The 23146-nt window shown below is 50.1% G+C and overlaps 1 long non-coding RNA gene across 1 annotated transcript; it reads right to left on the reverse strand.

Annotated features, from left to right (window-relative positions):
• Positions 1–3370: 3370 nt before the first annotated feature.
• LOC104914127 lies at positions 3371–18528 on the reverse strand. Its single transcript, XR_004161900.1, has 9 exons — positions 16466–18528; positions 15631–15717; positions 14628–14724; positions 13875–13919; positions 13303–13400; positions 10241–10458; positions 9198–9359; positions 6868–6974; positions 3371–3814 (listed from the first exon to the last, which is right to left on the reverse strand). It is a non-coding gene; the product is annotated as an uncharacterized LOC104914127 (long non-coding RNA).
• Positions 18529–23146: the final 4618 nt, after the last annotated feature.

A 23146-nucleotide genomic window follows, 5' to 3' on the forward strand; every position in this document is an offset into this window, starting at 1 on the left:
AAGGAAAAGGAGGGAAGAAAAAAAGGAAAATAGGAAAAGGGGGAAGGAAAAGCAGAACACTGCACCAGACTTTCTGCTTCCGCGCACGCTACAACCAAGCTACAGAAATTCCCAGGCGACATCAGGCAGTGTCACACACGGCGCCTTCCCCTCCCAGCAGCCCAGATGTGTTCATTAGAGCATTAGAGCACAGGCTGCATCCAGTGATAAAACCTGCCTCGGACACTGAGGTGCTGGGCACAGGAAAAGGCTCCTGTATCACCGTGCTCCAGCTGAGCTGTGTGAGCAGGAATGGAACCCTGTGCCCGCATCTCCCTTACCCAGAAGATCCCATGCAGCCCCACTAAGCCAGCTGCTTCAACAGCTGCATTGGGACCGTGTTTTAATCACCCCCTGTCTGACCTGACAGCTCTCAGAGGGGATGTCCTCCTTCTGGATTCATTTTCAAACATTAAAAAATATACCCTGTATAAGATGAAGGGATTTTGCTGTTCTGACACGACAGTTAAAAATCTCACCCATTTATCATGATGGTCCCACGTTCAATTCTGCCGTCCTGGAAATCACTTTGGGAATGGGAAATACAAATTGTGCCTCATCCGTGACATCTCAGTGAAATGCCATTACCTCTCATCATTAAATGATGATGTTTTGCCCCTTCTCATCGAGTCATATCGAGGAGGAGTTGAGTTTGCACTGCTGAGAAAATGAAACAGAGCAATCTCTACAAGGTGGACTCAGAAAGCCCACCCTAAAATGGGACAAAAAAATCGAAGTCGTCCTAGCTGATACTGCCCTGGGGAAAGCAGAGCATTCTGCACGCACAGAGGGACAGGATGCCCATTAATAAGAGCTGTGCCCACTAACAGCACTAGAAGTTTGGTTATGATGGAAACATGAGGAAGAGGATTGTGTTAATGCCTGTGGATGTGAGGCAGGAGAACTTCCCAGCAGGATGTGAGGTAATTGCACCTGGGTGCATCCCAGCACTGCTGGCCCTGCCAGCTGATTGAGAAAGAACTGCAGTCATGCAGCTGTGCAAGCAGAAGCCAGGAAGGAGCAGCAGTTCTGGCACAGCTCTCCTTGACTTCAGTGAGAACTTCGCCTGAGGAGGGGTGCTGGATTTCACACCTCATCAGGAAACTCAGCTACACAGCCAGCCTGCTGCCAGGCCTCTGCAAGGCAGCCCTACCCCTCCTGCCTCAGGTCAGAAGCACTGAGACCCAAAGGTGGGACCCTGGTTCATCTCCAGGCACTGGTATGGCCTCAGCGTACCAAATGGGAGAGAGGAATTTGATTTTATCAGAAAAGTTCTATCGGTACAACCCTAAAAGGATGCAGCTATACTGTCACAATGTGTGCTTCACTGAGCATGGCTTAGAAAAACTACACGGCTTCTGTTACACGGGTATAGGGGAAGGATCTGAGATGACATGGGAGAGCTGCCTCATAAAATAGGAGGTGGGAAGAAAGGAGCTGCTTCCCACCCTCTCCTCCTGCCACTGGGGAGCAGGCTGCAGGCTCTGGGTTCCTGGTCCTGCAGCAGGCAGCCCATGGGGTGCTGGGCAGATGCTGAACGTAGTGATGCTGGCAGCCCCACAGATCCATTCCTCGGGTTGGTGCTCACACTGACCCTGCCCCATTCATCACAGCGGTTCTGTCACTCACAGTGAATGACACAGCACGACACCACATGAATGATCCCTGACCTCCAGCTCCTCCAGATCAGGTTGAGGTCACCAGGAGGGCAGGAGGGAGAAGTCTGTCTATCAGGGGCAGGGATTAGCAGCACGGAGCTGAACGGCATCCTCCCATCAGCTCAGCCATCTCCATCAGTAGCACAGGCTGTTGGGTGCTTATCCCAATGCTCTGCTTTGCTCATGGGTGGCAAAGTGCCCTGGGTCACGGTGCAGGAGCCCAGCATCCAGCAGCAGGCAGGGAAGGAAGGCAAAGCATCCTAGTGGTCACCAAGTTTGGGGCCACGTCCTCAAATTCCTGCACAAAACTGTTGGGTTGGCTGAGGTTTAGTAGTCAGATCAGGAGAGGGGGTTATCTGCTGTTCTCCAAACCATCATCTCTAGCCAGGTTATTCTTCCATGCTCATCCAAGACAGTGGCATCAATGAAGACAGGAATGACACCGCTCTGGGGTCATTATCTCTAGGGAGATTCCCTAGAAGAGGCACAGGAAGCAGGAAATGGAAGCCTAGGAAAATCAAACATGGCCTATTTTACCCAATATTTGCCCAGGATGTTCACTGAAGTGCTGTCTAAGGGAAGGGATGTTATTCTGCACGGGGCATCAGGGAAATCGACATCTCCTGCATCCCCCAAATCAAACCAAGCACAGAGCCAGCACAGAAGCAGCAAAAAAAAAAAGGTTCTTTGCATCCCTCTTCCTCCCCATGCACCTGTGCAGGGTTAAGCATATTCAAACCCACTGTCTTATCATGCATTATGCAAGGGCACGACCCGGCACTGAGGGTTCCATCACACAGCTGCTGTCCAAGGAGAATGTCTACACACTGATTCCCTACAGGAGAAGGCAGACTGGAAAGGAAAAGAAAAAAAAAAAGTCTTTACAGGAAAGAGATGAGCATGTAGATTCCTCACTTGTAATTCTATCAGAGATGATTAAATCTGCTACCCCTAATAAGGTCATTTTTCTGTCTTTTTTTCCTGTAGCTTTTCCCCTCCTTTGTCTGCTTCCTCTGGGCAGGCACCAGCATCAGGCTTCTTCATGCATCATCTGAATCTCTTTTTCCTCTCAGCAAAGCAGACTTCCCAAAAATAGACAAAGGTGTGATTTCAAACTCACTGTAGAAGGTTTTCTCTTTTGAACCAGATTTATTTCAGTTAATTTTATATCAGAATTTCAAATGAAACTGAAAAAGGAACGTGGCACACATTCACTTTCCAAACAGCCTTTGTCTCATTCATTTAATCGTGGGGTCCAATCACAAAGGCACAGCAGCAGAACATGTGCACAACTCAGCTCTTCTGGTGTAAAATCCAGCAGTTTGGTGTAAACCAGCAATGAAAACCACTGCATCTCTACCTAGAATGACAGCTTCTCAGCTTTCCAAATCAACATTTCTCCTCCTTATGCAACTCCTGTTCATGGTTACAGACCACCTTCCTCCTACAAAGCCACACAGTGGGAATTGGTATCAAAAGCCAAAAGTCACACCAGCTAGAAGACAGCCTGTAGGGTGGTGATGCACTGGAACAGGTTGCCCAAGGAGGCTGTGGATGCCCCATCCCTGCAGGCATTCAAGGCCAGGCTGGATGTGGCTCTGGGCAGCCTGGGCTGATGGTTAGTGACCCTGCACATAGCAGGGTGTTGAAACTAGATGAGCATTGTGGTCCTTTTCAACCCAGGCCATTCTATGATTCTGTGACAATAGATGCAACTGAAGGGGCTCCATCCCTCCAGCTCTGCTCTTTTTGAACAGCAGAGAGAGATATCTGGTGGCTACCAAAGGTAATGTGGTCGCTGTTCTGACAGTCGTTCCCCCTCCTGGCTGCTACACTCCAACTAAAGCAATAGACTCTGCCTTTTTAACACCACGACAGGCATGGAAGGAACGCCCTGGGAAGGCAAGTGGCCTGCAGCATGGTTCCTCCATTAGAATGTAGTCGGCGCAGGGAAAAGATGGAGCAGAGATATCAAAAATAGCTGACCTGCTTGCAGGCACTGCTGAGGTTGCCGTGATGTGAGCGACCTGCTTTTTCCATGCTTGAAGGTAGCTTTAGAGATGTCTCGTGATGCCACAGCAGTCCTTTCGTGGCACTTCACAAGGTGAGGTGGCTTACTAAATGTGGGCAGAAAGCGAGCAGGAGAAATGTTGACCTTTGAACGCACAGCATGTGATGTCAGGAAGAAGGCTTTGACTCAGAACAGTCAATATGTCTACTCACAGCCAGACAGGAGAGCCATAAACATCACAAACAGAAATACCAGGTGCCTGATCAGCAGAGAACCTAACAGGTCTATCAAGAGCAGCATCTCTTTCTGAGCACGCCATCCTCCTCTCAATAACATACAAACTGAGTGTTCCCATACCCAGAGCTGGGGGTTCCAAACTGGGGTTCAATGCCAAGCTCAAGGACACAGCAAGGATAGCCAGCAGCACATGGAGGAGGAGGGAAGCAGTGCAGGAGGAGAGGAAGGGGACGGGGAGGCAAATAAATAAGGACAATGCACAATTTATGAAGACAAGAAGGTAGTAAGTGCTATTCACCCAGAGTGTAAATTGGTATTGATGTCACAACACAGCCCAGCCAAAAAATAATGATGATGATAATTTAGGGCTTGTGCTATATCTCACTCAAAGCCACGGTCCCATCCAACAGCAACTCCCACCCTGCCGCCTTCTTCCCCTTCTCTGTTCATTGGTGTCCTCCTAAATCAAATCCACTCAATGCTGATTTGATTAGATCCCCTTCTTTTATTTATCATCCATCCCTCACTCTTCCACTCTCAAGTTCTCAGCGGGCATCCTGCTCATTTTCTGGCACCAGGCAGTGCTTGGAGGAGCAAGCCCATCTCCAGAGGAGTTACAATCCTCAGGCCAGTCAGGATTCGTGCATCCTTCCCAGCCCTCATCTGTCATCCTTTAATCTCGCCTGTTTTATGCTCCAGATCCCGGCTACCCAGTCCTGACTTCCCAGGTTTATAGCCCTGACTTACTTCCCTCCTGTAACATTTTACTGCTCGGTTATCGGCCCTGAGGGGCCTCATTTACACAAGCGCTGTTTTCGCTATAGTTAAGACTAATTCACTGGGCTGCAGTTGGCTCTTGCATCCCGCATTCAGCTCAGCTCCCTGTCTCCTCTCTCCTGCAGGGAGGCAAAGGATTTTCTAATGGATGGGAGATTTATTTTCTTTCCTTTTTTCTTTTTTTTTTTTTTTTAATTACGGTTATTAATCCCCTTTTAGGTGTTCCAAAGCCTGAATTGAATTCTCCCTCCGTGCCTGCTGTGATTCTGCTTGTTTCCCTTTGGTGCACACGTGCCCTCCGTGTAAGCTCTGTGGGACCTTGCAAAGGAGACTTGCTCAGGGATCCACTCTTTCCATCCAGCTGTCGTAAAGGAGCCCTGGGAAAGCCCTGACTGCACCTCACAGCTCCAGCTGGGCCTGCAGTTTATTCTGCTTACAGACCAGCTTTCCTACAAAGCACAGCATCCTTCCCTCACACTCACCCACCCAGAGCCACAGCATCACCTACAGAACAACAGGAGCCAACCAGGGCTACCTGCACAGCCTCCCTGTGCCCCCAGGGCTGCACCTACTGTGCCCAGACCAAGCAGGACCACGAGTGCCATGGGCAACAGGCAGTGTGCAATGCCCAAACTGAATCCATTCAACCACCCAAGCAAACGAGAGAGAAATTCCAATTGCAGAGTCCCATCAGAACCTCCCACGTGCAGTGAATCTGCCCAGTTCTGTTTCAGGGAGCTATGTAGCATCAGCTTAATTCCAGATAGCAAGGTAACAGTGTCAACTCCGTGCAAGAGAAAATGTGAATTTGTAAATAATACCATCCTTTGCTGTCCGCCCTTACGGAATCAAAAGCTTATTGCTAACATTTTTTTTTAAATTAGATTTTCCAACCTATTGTAAGAGATAAATAGATATTATCCCTATTTTATTGACAGATAAACTGTGGCACGGAGGAATTAAATGAGTTGCCTAAGGTCAGACAATGAACAGTTTAGAGACTGGATCAATGGAGTTATTCTTTTCTTCTAATTTCGGTGTTTCTGGACGACCAACCCTGCAGGGCTTTGGCACACACTTGCAAATCATTTTCTGAAACCACCAATATTGGCATAACTCCATTCCTATGGATGCCACGGACAGAATCACAGCGTCTTATTATCTTAAATGGCAACAAAGCAAGAGCAGCACCAAGTGCAGGTTAGAATCTCACCCAAAGGCAGAATCGATAGATCTCCAGAGGACCTGGCAATATTAAAAAAGATGGGCTTCTGGCTACTCTGGGATTGCACGTAAATAACAATATTCCACAGCCACAGTTTCTCTATTTATTTCACTTAAATTAGTTTCCTTGGCAAAAATGACCACAAACAGATCCTGACCCCACACACCTTTCTTTTCTTTCAACCACGTATGCATAAACTCACGTGCAAAAATACCCCTTGTTAATAAACAGGGATATACCTGTATAAACCCCATGTTCGCATGACCCTAAAGAAATGGGATTATATTCCTCCTAGCTATGAGACTGCGAGTGGGAGCCCAAATAACACACAACTCATCTCTCCAGGTTCTAAAAGCAGCTTTCAGATGGCACATTCAGCAGCTGGTAAATTCTACACAGACAGTCCCCATCCCTTAACCAACATGTGTTATGTCCTGTATCCCACCAGATCCCAAAACAACACTTTCAGTGCAGGTGGCAGCACTTTGCCACCATGCTTCTCTGTAACTTCCATTCCCCAACTCCTTCCAGTTCATGTGTAGTAGAAGTGGGGACTGCATGTGTGCTTGTCTTGTAGTACATACATGATGCACTTACATCTTTTAAATGTGTATTCAGACATAGGAAAGAGTAGGTCAACACCTAGTGTGGTTAATGAATGTCTCCAGCATGCAGACTGCAGGGGGATGTGGAAGGAAGCACTCAAAGGACAGCAGATATGCTGGAGAAGACATCCCAAGTGGTTTTCAGGCCTGTGGACGTGGTTCTGTGGACTTAACAGTGGTGAAAAAGCACTTCCTACAAGCTTAGCAATCCCTCCTGTCCCCCTGATTATGTGGAGAACAAAGCACCCAATGTTCCAGCATTCCTATCTCCAGAGTGAGCATCCAAACCACAAGTGAGAAAGAAGTGTCACATACCTCCCTTGTGCTGGTGATCCCAATGCTGTCAGTGTTTTATAGGAGTTCTGCTTTTGCACGTTTTTGGAGCTCCAGGCTGCAGCTTTCTGCTCACTGTGTTGGCACACCTGGAGAATAAAGGAAAAACTTCAGTAAAGACTGCACTTCAGAGGCAGTTATTAATTGGGAAGATGTGCAAATGGCCTTCCTCCTGGCGAGCTGCTAGTGCTGTGGACTTGAGCAGCTGTTGCTGTTGCTCCAGTTTCTAGCTAGGAGATGATGGTAGAAGATGGGGTGAAAGGTGAAAGGAAGGACAGGAGAATCAAGAGGAGCATTCCTTTGCTGATCTCTTCTTTTGCCCTTTTTGGACGAGCAGAACTCCCTACTCTGCACCTACACATCAGAGTACATCAGCAGGCTGAAACCAGGGATGGACTTTTCCACAGAGCACAGAACGAAGGCAGAGACTGCAGGAACTGGGGGCAGATCTGCTCCAAGATTCATCCATCCTGACACCCCCCGAAAAAACCCCCGAATCCACAGAAAGCAGCTTTTCCTTCAGCAGAGGTTGATAAACTTTCATCCAGAGGTCCTTGCGATTGGAACAGCGATTCTCACTGGCTGCAATTGGATGGAGGCCATTGCAACTCTCTCCCATGGGACCTGACAACCAGCACAGCTATGCCCTAATTTGAAACCCTCTCACCATCCCATTCTCTACTAACAACGCTGCTACCAAATTTATGCCATTTTTCCTAGCAAGACTGAGACTATTTCCTCACGCTGCACAGGCTCCAATGGGGTTAAAAGCCATCTTGCTCTGGATACACTCTGCACGACTCCTAATTTCTAAAGCACTACGTTTCAAGCCATAAACTCAGACAGTTATTTACTTTCTTGAAGACAACACGGAGCCAGCTTCTCCCTGTCTCTCCCTCTGTCTGCTCTGCAGCCTTTTTGGAGGCATCCTTTGGTACTGCTGCGTGCCTCAGGAACTTCCCAAGTCAGTGCCTGGATGGCAAACTGCTGCCAAGCAATGGCCCAGGAGGGGGAAGCAGGGAAGCTCTGCTCCTTGCTCTGGGGGGAGGCAGAGGGGCACGGGGGAACAGAACAAACTTGTTCTCGGAGCAGCACGGCGTCCAGGCCAGCAGGTCTCTTTTATCCTGTTTCAGTTCAGTAAAAGCGTCAATTAACTCCACATTAATTATTAAATCAGAACAATGCGTCTCTGGGTTCCGACAGCTAAATTCTGTTACTGCTGTTTCTTAGGGGAGCTCGGCTAGCCTTACAACTTAGGACATAAATATCTTTCTTCAAGGAGTTTCTGGGTTGTTGTTTTTATTCTCCTCTCTGTGGGTGCATTTTTAATCACAGTCTCTTACCCGTGCATGGAGGGAAGCATTTCTGGGCCTGCTGCACCTCCAAAACATCACACCTAACACACACAGCTCTTCCAGGCTCTGACAGAGCCACGAGAGTTCCTCCATCCTGCGAGCATTTGCACAGCCCCTCTGTTGCTGCTTCCTCCTAAAACACTGCTGGGCTTCCAGGTACACAGTACTATTTAATTCTACTGCTGCTTCCCACCCTTCCCCTCCGTGGATGCTCCACTTAATTCTACAATTAAGGCCAGTCTGCAAATATTTCTTCTTCTCCCACTGTTGCTAGACACACACACTTACTGTGTGCTCTTCTGCTCCCATAGGATGGTGTTGTTCTTCACCATCCAGCAGACAGCCCTCCCCATACATACCCTGCTCATCCCATCACTAGCCCTTTTCTTGCCCCAGACATTTTGGTGGCAAATGGTTTTCCTACAGGAAAAGGTCTCCTGAAGGGCACCTTGCTGGGAAGGTCTTCTCTCTGACATCCACTCACGAAGCTCTACGACTTCCTAAGGTATGAATGGCTCCAGTGCTGCAAAATGCTTTTATTTCTTATGTGAATTTAATGTCTTTGGGAAAGAGCCAACCTAATAGAACTGAATGTAAAAGCTTTATAGGTACCAAACGGGTGCAGCAAAGTCTGGCAGAATATCTGTACATTGTCTTAACTGGAAGGCAAAAGCTCTGGGGGTCAGAGGGTCTTCATTTCCCAAGCAAGGAAGTCACCAGCTTTATGGACGAAGAGAGAAGCTTCTCCCTCTCCTCCCATCCTCATCTTCCTTTAGCAATTCTCTCCCTTTCTTTCCCTCACCGAGAGCTTTTGCTTCGCTACTCACTGTGTGCAGAATGCAATAATGTGATTAGAAGCTCCTGGCTGGCTGGTCACCCATCATTTTCATCTCTCTGCACTGCTTGGGTTTCTTTTCCTACCCAAACTGTGGGAGCTGGCCCAGCTTCGTGCCTGACCTGCAGTGCCACTGACGACGTGAGGTTTGTTTTGCCTTTGTTGGAAACGACTGCAATATTTGCTGTAGCAGACTGACTGTCAGTTCACGTGTCCCTCAGTGGTGCCACTGACCGCAGCCCTCCAGTTCTCTTGGCAGAAACGGTGAGGGGGGGAAGAAAAACCTAAAACAAACACATTTGTCTTAGATAAGCTGCTTGCACATGTGTTTTTCAAAAACAGAACGGTCTAGACAGGACCGGCAGTACAAATTTACTTTTCATCTTGCAAATGTTTCAAGACGCTCTGCACAATGTTGCCTGCATGGCTGCCTGTGAGCAGAGCATCGGTGCACACCGTGCTCAGAGCATTCCTGCTCTTGCAGTTTCCAGGTGCAAGGTCGTCCTCTGAGCTGGGAACACAACAACCTGCTCAGAATGAATCAATCTCCACAACCAGATCTAAGTTTCTAGGTGTATCTGTATCAGAGACACACTTGGAAGACCACATTTAAAAAAAGGGTAGACAAGAAAGCAGTGTGTGGGAAGGATGGATGCCTCGAGTCCGTGTGGCACAACCAGCCTCAAAAATGAGGTGCTGGACAGTGCTGCAATGAGCACAAATTCAGCCCCTTCTGCTCCATGCTTCCCCATGTGCCCCTTTGGCAAGTTGAGCACTGGCTGATGAAAATCAAGCTCTTCATCTCCTGTGCTGCAGCCCCACATTTGCAAAATCCACCTTTCAAAGAGTTGTTAAGATCTGGGATGAAAGCTGCTATTATGCCTTACAGTTAATTAGGTAATCATTATTATTTATTATCACGGGAGCGTCTGGAGAAATGGTATGAAAGCAGAATAGCAAGCTTGACCTTCTGTACTCACATCTCAATCTGGCTGGATATACAGACATTATTTATCACATGTTCCTTTGCTACCTGGAAAGTTCCTCACGAGAGGAGTCTGTTTGTTCTGCAAGAAGTTTGCAACAATCCAGAATGCCACAGCACAAATTCTGTGACGATGTATTACCATCATCAATAATAATTATCAGAAATCATGATAATTACCAGCAAAGCTGCCTGCTGCAGATAGCGACATCCATCTCAGAAGGACAGCTGTGCACAGAGGCTTGTCTGCTTGAGAGGAGTCCACCCGTTCACTCTGGAGGTGGAAAACATCCAATGCAGGGCTCTGTGATGCTCCTGCTTACAGCAGATTTATGTCAGTGCAGCTCCTCTGACAGCAGCAGGATTGCTCTTCTGCACCAGGATCAGGGCCAGCTTCTCTGCAGGGGAAAAGAGAAGAGAAGCAAGCTGAACTGTCTGCGTTTGTGTCTGTGCCTCACACTGTGCCCTGTTCAAAGCAAGGCAGCACAGGGATGCTTCCCCCTTCCGTCAGCAGGGCCTGATGAGGGCAGGAAGAATTGCTCATGGCTCCATCCTTCATGTGGGCACATGGCAGCACAGACACTTCTCAGTTGAACACTCGTTCCTGTCGGGCAGGTAGGGATGCTGTCCCCATCCTTCAGGTGCACAGAGGCCCACAGCTGGAGAAGCTGGGAATACAGTCAAGAAAGCCCGGCTTCATAAGCCCTCAATACAGCTTGCAGATGGCACCCATAAACCACAGCAGTGAGGCCAGTCAGGCTGGTCATTTTGATGAACGAGTTCACACGCAGCCCCAAAGATCAGCATAGCAACACCCAAGCACAAAGGGAGCCTGATCCACAACTGCCCAGCGACCATTCTACAGGCTTCACCCCCAGCACACACCAGCAGGGCCCACCAGAATCGGACCCACGGGAGCAAGGAGGAGGCCCTGCTGTCTTATCCTGGACCAGGAATCCATTCTCAGAGGATTAATTATTTGTACTGTTTAAGCAAACACGAGCGCTTGTGGCGCAGGCTGAGTAGGGCTGCTCCTAATCGAAAACAGCCTGCTTGTTTATTTCCATTATTTTTTTTTCCCCATTGTCTATTTTGATGCTTGTAAAAAGCAAAGCTGGCAGCTGCGTGGCCGTGGTCTCCTTGCAGCAGCCTGCAAAGCCCCCATCAGCCAGGAAGGCACAGCAGAGACGCTGTGCACTCCCAGATCTCTCCCGTGCAAGGACTGCACGGCCAGACAGGTTACAGGGGAGAGTTATTAAAACCATCTGAACTTGAGCAATACTGGGCAGCTTGTAATATTATTTTTGTTAATGTAGCTGCTTATAGGCCCCAGTTTTTCTTTTATTTTTTTGGCACAGGACCGACCACATACCTAATGCTTGAACAAAAGTGGGAATACTGGAGGATTAGGAATACCTAAATTTATGGCAGGATTAGCTGGAGTTTTATCCTGCCTGACAAAGAACTAAAAAGCACAACCAAGAAGACATTCCAACCCCATTATCTCCTACCCCTGCTGTGAAGAATGCAGAAAAATCACACCCAAAAAATGAGTTTATGACATCCACTGGAGGTATGTCAGTCTGTGACCAGAAATCAGCATGTTAGTTGAATAATCCTACAGCAAAAACAGTAATAATTCTGTAAGAATTAGACAAAAAAATTATTTCTTCGCTTGCTTACATCACTTCTGCATAAAACAAAGCTAATGAAAAGAGAACCAAGCCCAAAGAAAATATTTGGTTAGATCTCATTCCTCTGCCAAAGAAATTTACTGCTCAGCTTAATGGAGTAGGACCAGCACCAGAAATACCTGCGTCCTCCACGCAGCCCTATCACTCAGGGCTCTGTTTGGATGTTGGCTGAGAAATCAGCATGTCTGTGACCAGAACAAACCATCCAGGTGTTAATCCAGCACACATTTCCTAGGGCATGCTTCAACTTCCTTGCTCCTGAGCAGGGACATCAGCTGCATGCACCTCCTGGGGGTCTGGGGGTCTGGTGGCTCTCGGAGGGGGGGGGGGAGACAGGGACAGAAGTTGGGCTGGAGCCAGGCAAGAACAAGGGACAGAGCAGAAGGGGGAGGATGGGGAAGAACTGGGAGCTGATTTTTATATGGGAAGGTTCTCGGCACTGCTGCAAGCCACACACATGCACTTACAAAGCGTTTTCTCTTTAGAATTCCATATTTTTGAGACTTTGCTCATTTTAAACACACAGATCTTGCAATCCAGAGGAATGGGGGGGGGATGGGGGAGGTGGGAAGCACCAACAGTGCTATTTTTCAGCAGTAAACACTGGCTCACTGCAAGCCTGTGTAAAAGCATTTGAGAAGCACTAGCAGAGCAGAATAAAGCCCTCCTCCCCAGACCCAAAGCTTGGCTGGGGCAGCTCCAGCTCAGCCCCCCCCCAGCTCTGCCCATGGTTGCTGGGGGCAGCAGTGGGACCCCCAAGGACAGCCGCCCACCCACCACAGCTGGCAGCCAAAGGCACAGCCACGGAGCCAGCAGCAGTTCCAGACAGCACAGGAATGGGGGCAGCTTCCTGGAAAGAGACCCAGGGATGGTGGGGAACGATGGGGAGTTTTTGCCATCTCACCTCCCCATTTCTCTTTCCAGCAAACCAGCACAGTCCCTCTTTTGTGATAAGAGAGAGACAGTGGTGGAAGGTGCTAGGGGAGCTCATTCCACCTCGATATTTAAGGAGATAAAGTTGATTTCTTGCTATCTTTTTGTTTTTATTACTCCTGCAAAATGGTTGAAAACATTTAACAGTCTAGCTGTGACATAATGAGGGAGAGGAAAGGTTTCATATGGAGTGTTGATAATGGCTGAAGAACTGTGTCTTAGCAGAACTGTGTCTGCTCCAGCAGGTTAAATGTGACAATTATTCCTTATTTTCAAAAGCAGAGCTGGTTGGTTCAATGCTACATGAGGCTTAGACATGCAAGAAGAATGAGAAACACCGTGTATGTGAAGCCTGAACTAGAAAGTTTACCATGATCAAGACTATTCTGCACTACAAACCATACCCTACCCTCCCAACCTCCAGATCCTCTGATACAGGCTGCTTTCACCAAATTGCAACACTAGTGAGAAGAGCTGAGCTGTGCTGGAGAACATATTTATCATCTGAAATCTCTTGCCACCAGCACCCGAGCTGAACAATTACACTCTTAATAACAACTTCCAGGTAATAATTCAATAGATAGAAACTGAGCATTAATGGTTGTTCATCCCAACCTGCTGTGTTCTGCCTCTTGCATGGTGTTCCATAATTCATATGATCACACAATCCCTCTGCTGACCCATGGAGGCAGGAATTCACTCTCTGATATGGCCTGCAAGAAAAAACATTCGGATGCTTCAGCTTTTAAACATGCCACAGATGGAAAGTATTGTTGGTGGGGCGTTAACAGAAACTCTGCTGCCTCCTTCCTGAGTGCTGGCCACTGCTGGCAATAGCCTGACAGCACTCAGATAAGAGCTGAAAATTACAGGTTTGGATGATTAACTCCATTTCACCCGCAGATGTTCTGTATTGTAATGACTGAAAAAGAGACTGTCGTGATCATTGGGTCAGTGCTCCATGGTTTTACTTAGTTTGCATCTGCCTCTTGAAGAAGTTGGGCTCTGCAAGGTAGATGATGTGCCCATGTTGTGACAGCATCTGCTGAGCAGCACAAAGGACTCAGCTCTGGGAAATCATGAGCACAAGGACCGTGAGCTCTGGTAGGCTGAAAGAAAAAGGATTTAGCAAGTAATAAGGATGGGCATGTGCCCACATCCCAGTGACTTCAGTGGAGACCACTCACCTGTGTTAAGGGGCAGCTTTCCCCTCTGCTGTTCGTTAGCTCCAGCTGAAAGGAGGTTAGGAGGCATTGGGTTAGTGCACGTTTTCATAGCCACAGCTGGGTTAGCTGTGGGAGTTCCTTGTTTATTAGCTGCGTATTAAATATGCATGACAGTAAAAAGAAAACACTGAACGTGAATATAAATCCCTCTTCCATGCCAGACAGCCGTGCAGCTGAACTGTGGGCACTGAGACAGCATCTCCAAGCTGAGTCACATCCGTGCTATGCACCGTGCTGCTTCCCACCAAGGGAATGGCTGCAAAGGTTGACTGGAGGAGCAGAAGGAGCTCCAGCCCCTCTAACAGCCCACTGCCCAAATCCCTGGTGCTGGCAGCCTCGCTCTGGGCTCTGCCAATGGTCCCCGTGCTCCTGCATCCCCCCCAGGGCTGCACCCATCCCAGTGCTGCCGTGCCTCCTGGTTGAAGGAGAGGCCTAAAATGGACACAGCTGAGGTCTTTTCTTGCTGTGCCTTCCCCTGGAGAGGCTGTCAAAGTCAACACGCTGCTGTGAGCTCCCAGTCTCACACTCAGTCGATCATTTCACAATCACTGTTACTCAGAGCCTCCGCCAAGAGCACCCAGCTCTGTGTGGCCAATCTGAGGTCACTCCTTTTGCATTTTAATTGACCACAGGAGCATTCCCCTTTGCTGTTACGATTACCATACAGAGAAGAATGAATTAATCGCCATGTATTGTTTTTTTACATTATAGTACCTTTCTCTTTCACCTTTGCAGCCATCAGCTCTGGTCACTCCTTCCCACTTTTGCTCTCCGTGAGTGTGCAGAGTTACAGCTGTGATGGAAAGCAGTCCTACATGGAAACAGAAGGGAAGGGCGTACGGGCTGTGATTAGAAAAGCACACACACATGTGCATGGAGCAGGCAGGGAGGTGATAAACCCCACCTATCTGTGGGGAAGGAAGGACTACATTAAGCACAAAAAAAGAAAAATACGGATATTGACCCAGTCCCCCCACCAAACTTGGTCTCCATCAAGCCTGCAGCTATAGGAAGAGCTGCCTGCTGTCTGTGCCAGACATGTGCAGCACCTTCTGCCTCGCTGAGTATTTTTCATTTTGGAAAAATTAACAAAAAAAATAATGATAATGAGAACCCTCTGTGGCTTTCTCAGCTCCGCTGCAAGGAATGGGATCCAGACAAACCGCTGGAGGGGAGGAAGGCTTTTGGATTCTGTGTTTTATTTTATTAGGTGTAAGTGAGTTATTTTGATGATGTTGGCAAGAAGTGGGAATAAAAAAGCCTTATGTAGCAGCAGCGCTGTCCCTTCTCAACCCACCTCCCCATGCACACGTGCACAGCTCAGCACCCACTGCCATGCAGCATGGGCAGCAAAGGCCCAGGGAGGCAAACTGACAGCCATGCCTCTGCATCCCGCAGTGCTCTGCTTTGCTGGGAGGCAGAAATGCTTTAAATTGAGTGGACCGGGCGGGGGGAAGGGTTGTTGTTGATTTAAACTGAAGCACGGAGGTAGGGAAGGAACAACAACACGTGCAAAGCCTCCAAGTTTTTTCCCCCCACCGCTGGGGATTGCACTCAGGGGATTTCCCATGAATGAGTGGCATTCCTTTCAAGCTGCCACGGAGCTCTCTGTGTGTGGTGACATCGTGGCTGAGCTGCACCACAGTGACAATGATGGGCAGCATCTGCCAGGCGTGAGGCCCCAGGGAAATCAGTGCTCCTTCCTGACACCTCTTACCTGCCGGCGGGGGGAGCGGGCTCCATCCTCTGCCCCTGAGCTTTGTGTGATCCTCGCATCAGTCCTCCTGCTCATCAGTTCCCTGATCTGCAAAATATTCAGCGAGGTCACTGCCAGCTGGGACTTTACAACTACGGCCACATTTTACACTGTAGCCAATCGGAGCTAAATGGAGACATGGGCTTGGATGCTACAGCTTAAAAAACACGGGAAGAAATAAAAAAGCTGTCTCTCCTTCAGCACTGTCAGTGCAAGGAGCAGATGCCTAAGATGTGAAGTACAATGCTGGGATAATTCGGAATATTTCACATTCTTTATGGCTGACATTGTACCCCCAGAGCAGGTCTCCCTGTGCAACCAAAAGCAGGCAGCACGCTTTGCAAGTCTGATGCTGAGTGAACACTTAAATGGGAAACACGAGAGGCAGATTCAAGGCCATTCAGAATTGCATTAAAGCATATCAGGGCTCCAGCTGCCCGTGTAGCAGCAGTGTCATCCTCCCGGGCACACTCCCTATGACAGGGATGTCTGTGTGGTCCAGAATGCCAGCAGGCTCCTCCCCTACCAGAGAAATCAGGGAAATCTGAGATCTGCTGTCTTCACGCTGCCAGGAAGGACCCAGAGCATGCCACAGAGTTTAAGTCATTTACAACCTAATTTGTGCAAAGATCTCAGTGATTGACCTGACTGCCTGCATGGGAGGGTGGTCCTGCGTGGTTGCTTGCGTGCGTACACATGTACATTCATGCAAACATATATATACATATATTAACATAAGGAACAGTTGGAATGAGCAGCAATTAAAATGAAATAAAAGCCAATCAGAGGCAAATACCTGTCTGCCAGTCCCTCCTTGCCAAGCTGGAGCTGGAACCATTCAACGAGGGAAGACAGGAGTGCTGCAGATCAGATGGGGTTTATTTTTAACTTCAGTTTTGCCTTCTTTTCTGACAGGGATTTAGAAGCACTTACTGCACGTGTGCTTAGGACAGCCCCTCACTCCCCCATCCCCCGTGGCTCTCAGCCTGCAGCACTGCTCCCCTTGGCCCGGGGAAAAGCACACAACTGTTTCCCCATAGCGAAGCCAATAACTGAGAGAGGAATTTGTCAGCATCTGCCTTGCTTGTTGGTGTCACAGGAGCAACCTGGATGGCCCTGGCAGCGTGCACAGAGCCAAACCAGCGTGCCATGGTGGCACAGCCTCTGTCCTCAGCACAGACCTGGGGAAGGGAGCACAACAAGGGATGAAGAAACACTGTGTGCAAGGATGAATTCTTCCCATGGAGCTCCCAGACACATAACTCAGCCTCGTTCCTGTTGGAATGAATGGCAGAACGTTGCTACAGGCAATCTTACATCGAGCAGGAGACCTGGAGCTCCCCGCAGAGCATGGAGAGGAAGGTCAGGCTTCCTCCCCCCGACCTGCATCCTGCCTGAGGGGTCTCGTGCTCCCAGCACAGCTGTGAGCTGCTGAACGTGCTGCTCCGGAGCAGGGCTGCACCTAGGGGACAAAGCAGCGCCTGGTGCAGGAATGGGGGTATGGAGATCTCTGCACGAGACGGAAATTTCTGAAGTGCAACTGAGCCTCCATCATCTTCTGGGATGCAACAGGAGAAAACAACACACAACGTTTGCTTTGCGTGTCCCCCTGCAAAGTCTTCATCCTCACCCAGGGACAGCTTGGGTGCAGTGATGGGGAAGGGCCGGGCTCTCAGCTCCCCTTGCTGGATGTTGGGAAGGGCTGCAAGGGAAAGAACACTGGGAGATGGAATATCTTAGGCTTCACCCAAACCTGCCTGCCCACAGAGGGAGGTTTCACGCATTAAGGTGTTCGTGGCAGGTGGTCAGGCAGTACTTGGGCTCTTCACTCAGCCCTCCTAACAGTGATGAGCTTCCCAAGGATGATGGGAAACGACGGTACAGGGGACACCTGCAGTGTCTGGCTCTGCTGTAACACCTCCACAAGAGAGCAGAGGGAGGGCATCAGTTTAAGAGAAGAAAACCAGCCTTCCCACTGACAGTGCACCTCCCAGCCCACCTGCCCTTGTGCACACGCTGCAGGAGCAAGCAGCAAGCAAAACTCTTCCGTGCTGTTTGAAGGCCCTGGGGTTTACCTGTCATTCTGCTCAAGTGCTGCTTGAGCTGAAACACGTTTATTAAGAAGGGATGGAAACTGCAGCCAGCAGCAAGCTCCTTGGGGTGTGCAGCCCACGGAACGAGCTACAATGCACTGCTGCATTTTACTTTCCCTGAGCTGAAAGAGCAGTGATGGAAGTCCATTTATAGAACAAACCTTCCTGCCTTTAGACCCCAGACCAGGTCAAGTTCAAAGCAAAGAGCTCTTCTTTCCCCATCTCTGCAGACAGAGCTCTAACCCAGGCCGTGCACTGCCTCCAGAGCCTGGAGCTCAGCTCCCAGCAATGGCAGCAGCAGTGCCTCACCCCGCTCTCATCTGTCAGGACAGGGATCAAAGGGCCCGCTTGCTGTACGACCTGTGGGGGCAAGGCACTTGACCTCCAGATGCAAGTCAGCCAATGGAGCTCAAGAAGCAGCAGAAAAAACCCCAAACAGCATCACGGAGCCCTTTAGAAAAGCGGATGTTGAGCTGGAGCAGTGTTTTCCAAGGAAGAGAAGTTACCAGCACACGCAGGGCGCAGCTCCCTTACTGCAGAGCACGGTGATGCCATCAGCTCTCCGTACGGCCACTTCTCCCCATCCCACACTGGAAAAACACTTAATTTTTTGCCTCTCAGGTTCAATATCAGTTCAAGCATACGTGGTTTCAACCACATTCAGCAACCTTTAAGCAGCCAACAGTCAGAACCGGCAGAGTGAAGCCGGGCCAGCACCAAGCACAGCACTCCCGCCTGCTGTCAGCAAGAGGCATTTCTCTGCTGCAGACCAAGCCCAAGGGGTTTGTGTTCTCGATGCTTCTCTGTGTGATGGAAATCAGCTACCTACACACTGGTATTTTACTGGAACCACTTTAACTACCAGGCATTTCTTCTCAAGAGCAAGCACTTCTGTGAATGAGATGCAGGAGATCACCGAGGGCTGCCTGCCTGGTGAGCAGTGTGGGAAAGGGAGCACCCTGGTGGGCTGTCTTTCAGATCCTCCTTGCAGCACACTGCATGCCAAGCAGACCCAGCTGCTGGCTGAAGGAAGAGGCAGCGAGGTGATGGCTCTTCCTAGGAAATGGAAAGGGTGCAGGAAGAACGATGGAGCTGCTGGCTGACCCAGCCTGCAGTGAGCGTGATAACTCACCCTGCACGGACAGGACTGATCTTGCTACTGCAAGGACTGATTTCCTTACTCCACCATCTGGCCTGAGTGCAATGAGCCTGCTCAGGTTCTCAGAGCTGCTGCAGGCGGTGCTGGTTACACACCAGGGAGCAGTAAGTTCAGTGCTGTACTGCTGCAGAGCACGTAGGGGTGGTCTGCACCAGCAAAGCCACTTCTCATCCACACACGGGCCAGGCAGAGGGCTGGAAATATGGGCCATGTGTTTTTCAACTCACATTCTAAAATGCTCCTGAAGGACGAGCAGCATCTCACCACAGCTTCACTGGGTCTCAGCTCAGCATCAGTGCTGTGGGTCTTTCACTTCTGCACAGCCATCCTGCCCTTATATTTCAGCAGAAATACAAACTGTGGCACCATGCAAGGACTCGCAGCAATGTGGGCCTTGACTAACGTGTGGCACAGCAAGGACATCTGTCTGCAGGGGAAGGAGGGCACGAGGCCACTGCAGCAGAGATGCTGTGTGTGCTGGCAGCATCATCAGCTGAAGGAGAAGAGTTTCTACACCAGAAAATGTGAGTTTGAACTAAGCTTGAACAGGAACATTTCACTGGAACAGGTTGCCCAAGGAGGCTGTGGATGCCCCATCCCTGCAGGCATTCAAGGCCAGGCTGGATGTGGCTCTGGGCAGCCTGGGATGCTGGTCTGGCAACCTGCACATAGCAGGGGGTTGGGACTGGACAATCGTTGTGGTCCTTTTCAACCCAGGTCATTCTATGATTCTATGACTGAAGCAACAGCTCAGGTGAAAGAAAAGCAGGGTGTAACTCCAGCACAAAAACCAGAGGAGCTAAGGAGCTCAGAGCACTGCTTGCACCTTCGCTGCCTACAGAATGAGCGAGGAAGGGTCCTCACTGTGCTACAGAGCCCAGCTCCTCCCCTCCAGGACTTCTGATAAGGAGACATGTTGAGGGGGGATGTTTAATGAGCAGCCCTTTGTTTCTACTGCAATGCTTAATTAACGGGAGAGGTTCACACGTACAGCCAGAGTTAGAAATTCAAAGGAAGAAATAAATCAGTAACAGGTGCACATTCACCCAGGCATTTTAAGAAGAGGCCCATCAGACAGAGCCCTGCTATGCCCTTACACCCAAGCATTTTGCTCGCATGCCTCCCTGTCCTTTTCCATTCACCAGATTTTCACCATCTCCACTGATGAAGCTCCATGCTGCTCCAGCATCAGAAATATCTGGCCATCAATTCTGTTTTTACATTTGCTTTGAGCAGCTACACGCACTGTTATTAATCTTCCTGCCTCACAGACTGTGCCCTTAGGACCACCTGTGCTCTGGCTTTGCCCTCACACACTGCCCAGCCTGGGATGCATCCCAGTCCCCCTGCCCTGCTTTTCACTTCGTTTGAGGGAATCAAAGCTGAATGTCAGCTCTGTCTGTGCAGGTCAGGTGTTGGCTGGGGACCCACGGCACTTCATTAATCAATGCTTACACTGAAATTGGTGCATGGTAATGCTGGGGGGGTGGGAAGGGGGTGGGGAGGTGCAGCGATACACCTGGAAAATACTCTTCCAGATGGGATCTCAGAATGGGACGTCTCAAGCCCTGGGCAAAGCCATCCAAGTAGGGGGTGCCTGATTTCCATCAGCCTTTCTTTGGGCTCCCAAGGACTGAAAGCAGAAAACAAAACACAGAGAAACAACACAAAAAGAATCAAAGCAAGAAAGGCATCGGCATCTCCAAAAACAAAACAAAACAAAACAAAAAAAGGAAAAGAAGGGTGGGGAAACCTCCTCAGCATTGACAGCAGCGCTTTTTGAACTTCATTGGTGGCACAGTCTCACATTTCCAAGGCTCTTGACACAGGCGTTGGCTCCAGGGGTGAGACCATCTGCATCTCTGTTTTGCTGGGACTGCTTTCATGCCGAGGGCCGGGAAAGAGATGGAAAAGGATTCCATGAGAACGGCGTCTGAAGCTCCCACCCTCTTTCCCTGCTCCACCCCTCGCCCAGAGGGAGGGAGGGGAGGGCGAATGGAGAACTCCAACCCCATCCTGCTGCTTTCCAGTAGCAGCCAACAGCTGCACCACGCAGCGCTCACCCGACAGCCCCCACCCAGCCTGCAGGGACGTGTGGGGACATTCAGGATGGGAAGATCTAACCTGGTTATCTAGGAACACTTCCTACCAAAAGCAAACATCTCAGTGAAGGAAAATGCCGTCTCTCCATTGAAGACATGGAAGATCACTGAGGTGAATGACTGCAGGACTGCAGGAAAGCCCCCCCCAGAGCATCCCTGCATTTGGGGAGTGATGCCAGGATGCGTTGCGGCGGTGCTGGCCTTCATTTTAGAGATGAAGCAACACGTGAAGAGAGGCAACAGACACAGGGCTCAGCTCCCAGCAAGCAGTGGCATTCAGCTCCAAGCAGCTGCCACTGAGCGAGGCGGGCTCTTGTCTCCATCAAAGCAACGTCTGCAGGGTCTGGAAGAGTCGGGGTGGGAGCTGCCTCACTGCTGGGGTAGGACTGGGAAGGGAGGCAGAGGCTAGCACAGTAACACTGGGAAAAATCTGCATTTCATTGTATTGAGAACTATTCTCACACTCCTAGAGCCAGCAGCTCTGCTCCATAGGCGTGCTAATCATCCGAGAGTCACTGGGGGAACCACTAGTGCCTGCCTCTGCTCGGGGGAACATGCAGACAGCTTTTCATTCCTGAGTTCCGTTTCCTCTCTATCCTTCCCTTTCCATTCTGGCTGGCCATGCAGATCACCCAAGCCTCCCTCCTGCCACGGTTGCTGCAGCAGCCCCTTCCTGAAACACTCTATGGGTGTAAAGCACTTAACTTCGCCCTGCCCGTGGGGCACCCTGCAGCACACAGTCTGCAGCCACATCAGCTGTGCTGACAGGACAGCATGCAGAGCTCTCAGCATTGCCAATGCAGTGCACGAGCCAAACCCTCCGAGCACCAACCACCCAAGCTCCGAGCACACCTTGCCCCTCTTTGGTCCTCCATGAAGCCTCCCTGCCCCACTGCTCACTCCATCCATCTTCATCCCCAAGTTCAGACTCCCTTACCTCTCACTGCTGGCAGCCCCACTCTGCAACCTCACCACTCTGCATCTTCTATTTCCACACACCGCATCCCACAAACCTCTCCCCTGCAGCTGTCACACACTGCTTTTCATTCCACACGTCGTTCAGACACCCCTCTCTTCCCCAGGTTCCTATCAATCAGTCCTGCCATACCTTTTTTTACAAACCTTCCTGCCTATGCTTGCTCAGTCGCACTAATTAAGGCTCTCACTCACTCTTCCCCACGCTCTTCACCTGCAGCCTTGCACAAAGCCTTTTGCACAGCCCTGGCTGGCAGGGCCAGGTTGTCACTGTTCCTGGGATCCAAACAGCTGGGAACTGCCCCTCTGGAAGAATCCCTCAGCCCTTCTGAAGGCTGGAGGATGGATGCGTGACATCAGCCAGACTGCTCGGGGAAGCGGTGCAGTCACCATCCCTGAAGGCATTCAAGAAACACATAGATGTGGCACTTGGGGACGTGGTGGGGACGGGTTGTTGGTCGGACGTGATGCTCCTGGAGGTCTTTTCCAGCCCTAATGATTGATTGTGTGATCTCGATGTATTTTTGCTGCCAGCCTCCCCGCTCACACACACTGTAACACCCCATGGCCCTCCCAACACCTCTGCACTCCGACCAGTGCTGCTGACTCTGTGGCCAACATGCCCCATTCCTGGCTGCTCAGAGCCCCACACTGAGGGACGCGGGGTCTCCTGGTTGCTGACCCCCTCACCAGAGGGAAATGTACATTTTACAGAGACAAAAGCGGGGGAGAAGAGAAAGCAGCACGTGGCAACAGCACAGAAAAAGGAAGGAGCTGGGCGAGATGCTCTGCGAGTGCCACCCCATCTCACTTTCCACCCGCAGCCCCCAGCATTTCGGTTTCAGTGCTGGGCTTTCCCCTTCCTCAGCCCACCCCGGGGAGGACTCCCAGCCCTCCAACACGCATTTTGTGCCGCAGAAACCCCCCCTGCCCTCCCACGCTCCATCTGGTTACGGTTTGCACCGTGACGCGTTTCCTCTGCGGTCTGTTTGCTTTTTTTAGCCAAACCCGAGAGAGGGAGCGAAACACCCTGTTTGCTTTGGGGATGTACCACCCCCACACACACACACGTTTGTTATGGAAGCTCTGCGTGGTGGGCTGGAGGAAGGTTGGCTCTTGTTTTTGTTATTTCTTTCCCCCCCCCCTCC

This window comes from Meleagris gallopavo, chromosome 23 (assembly GCF_000146605.3).
Source record: "Meleagris gallopavo isolate NT-WF06-2002-E0010 breed Aviagen turkey brand Nicholas breeding stock chromosome 23, Turkey_5.1, whole genome shotgun sequence".
NCBI classification, from domain to species: Eukaryota; Metazoa; Chordata; class Aves; order Galliformes; family Phasianidae; genus Meleagris; species Meleagris gallopavo.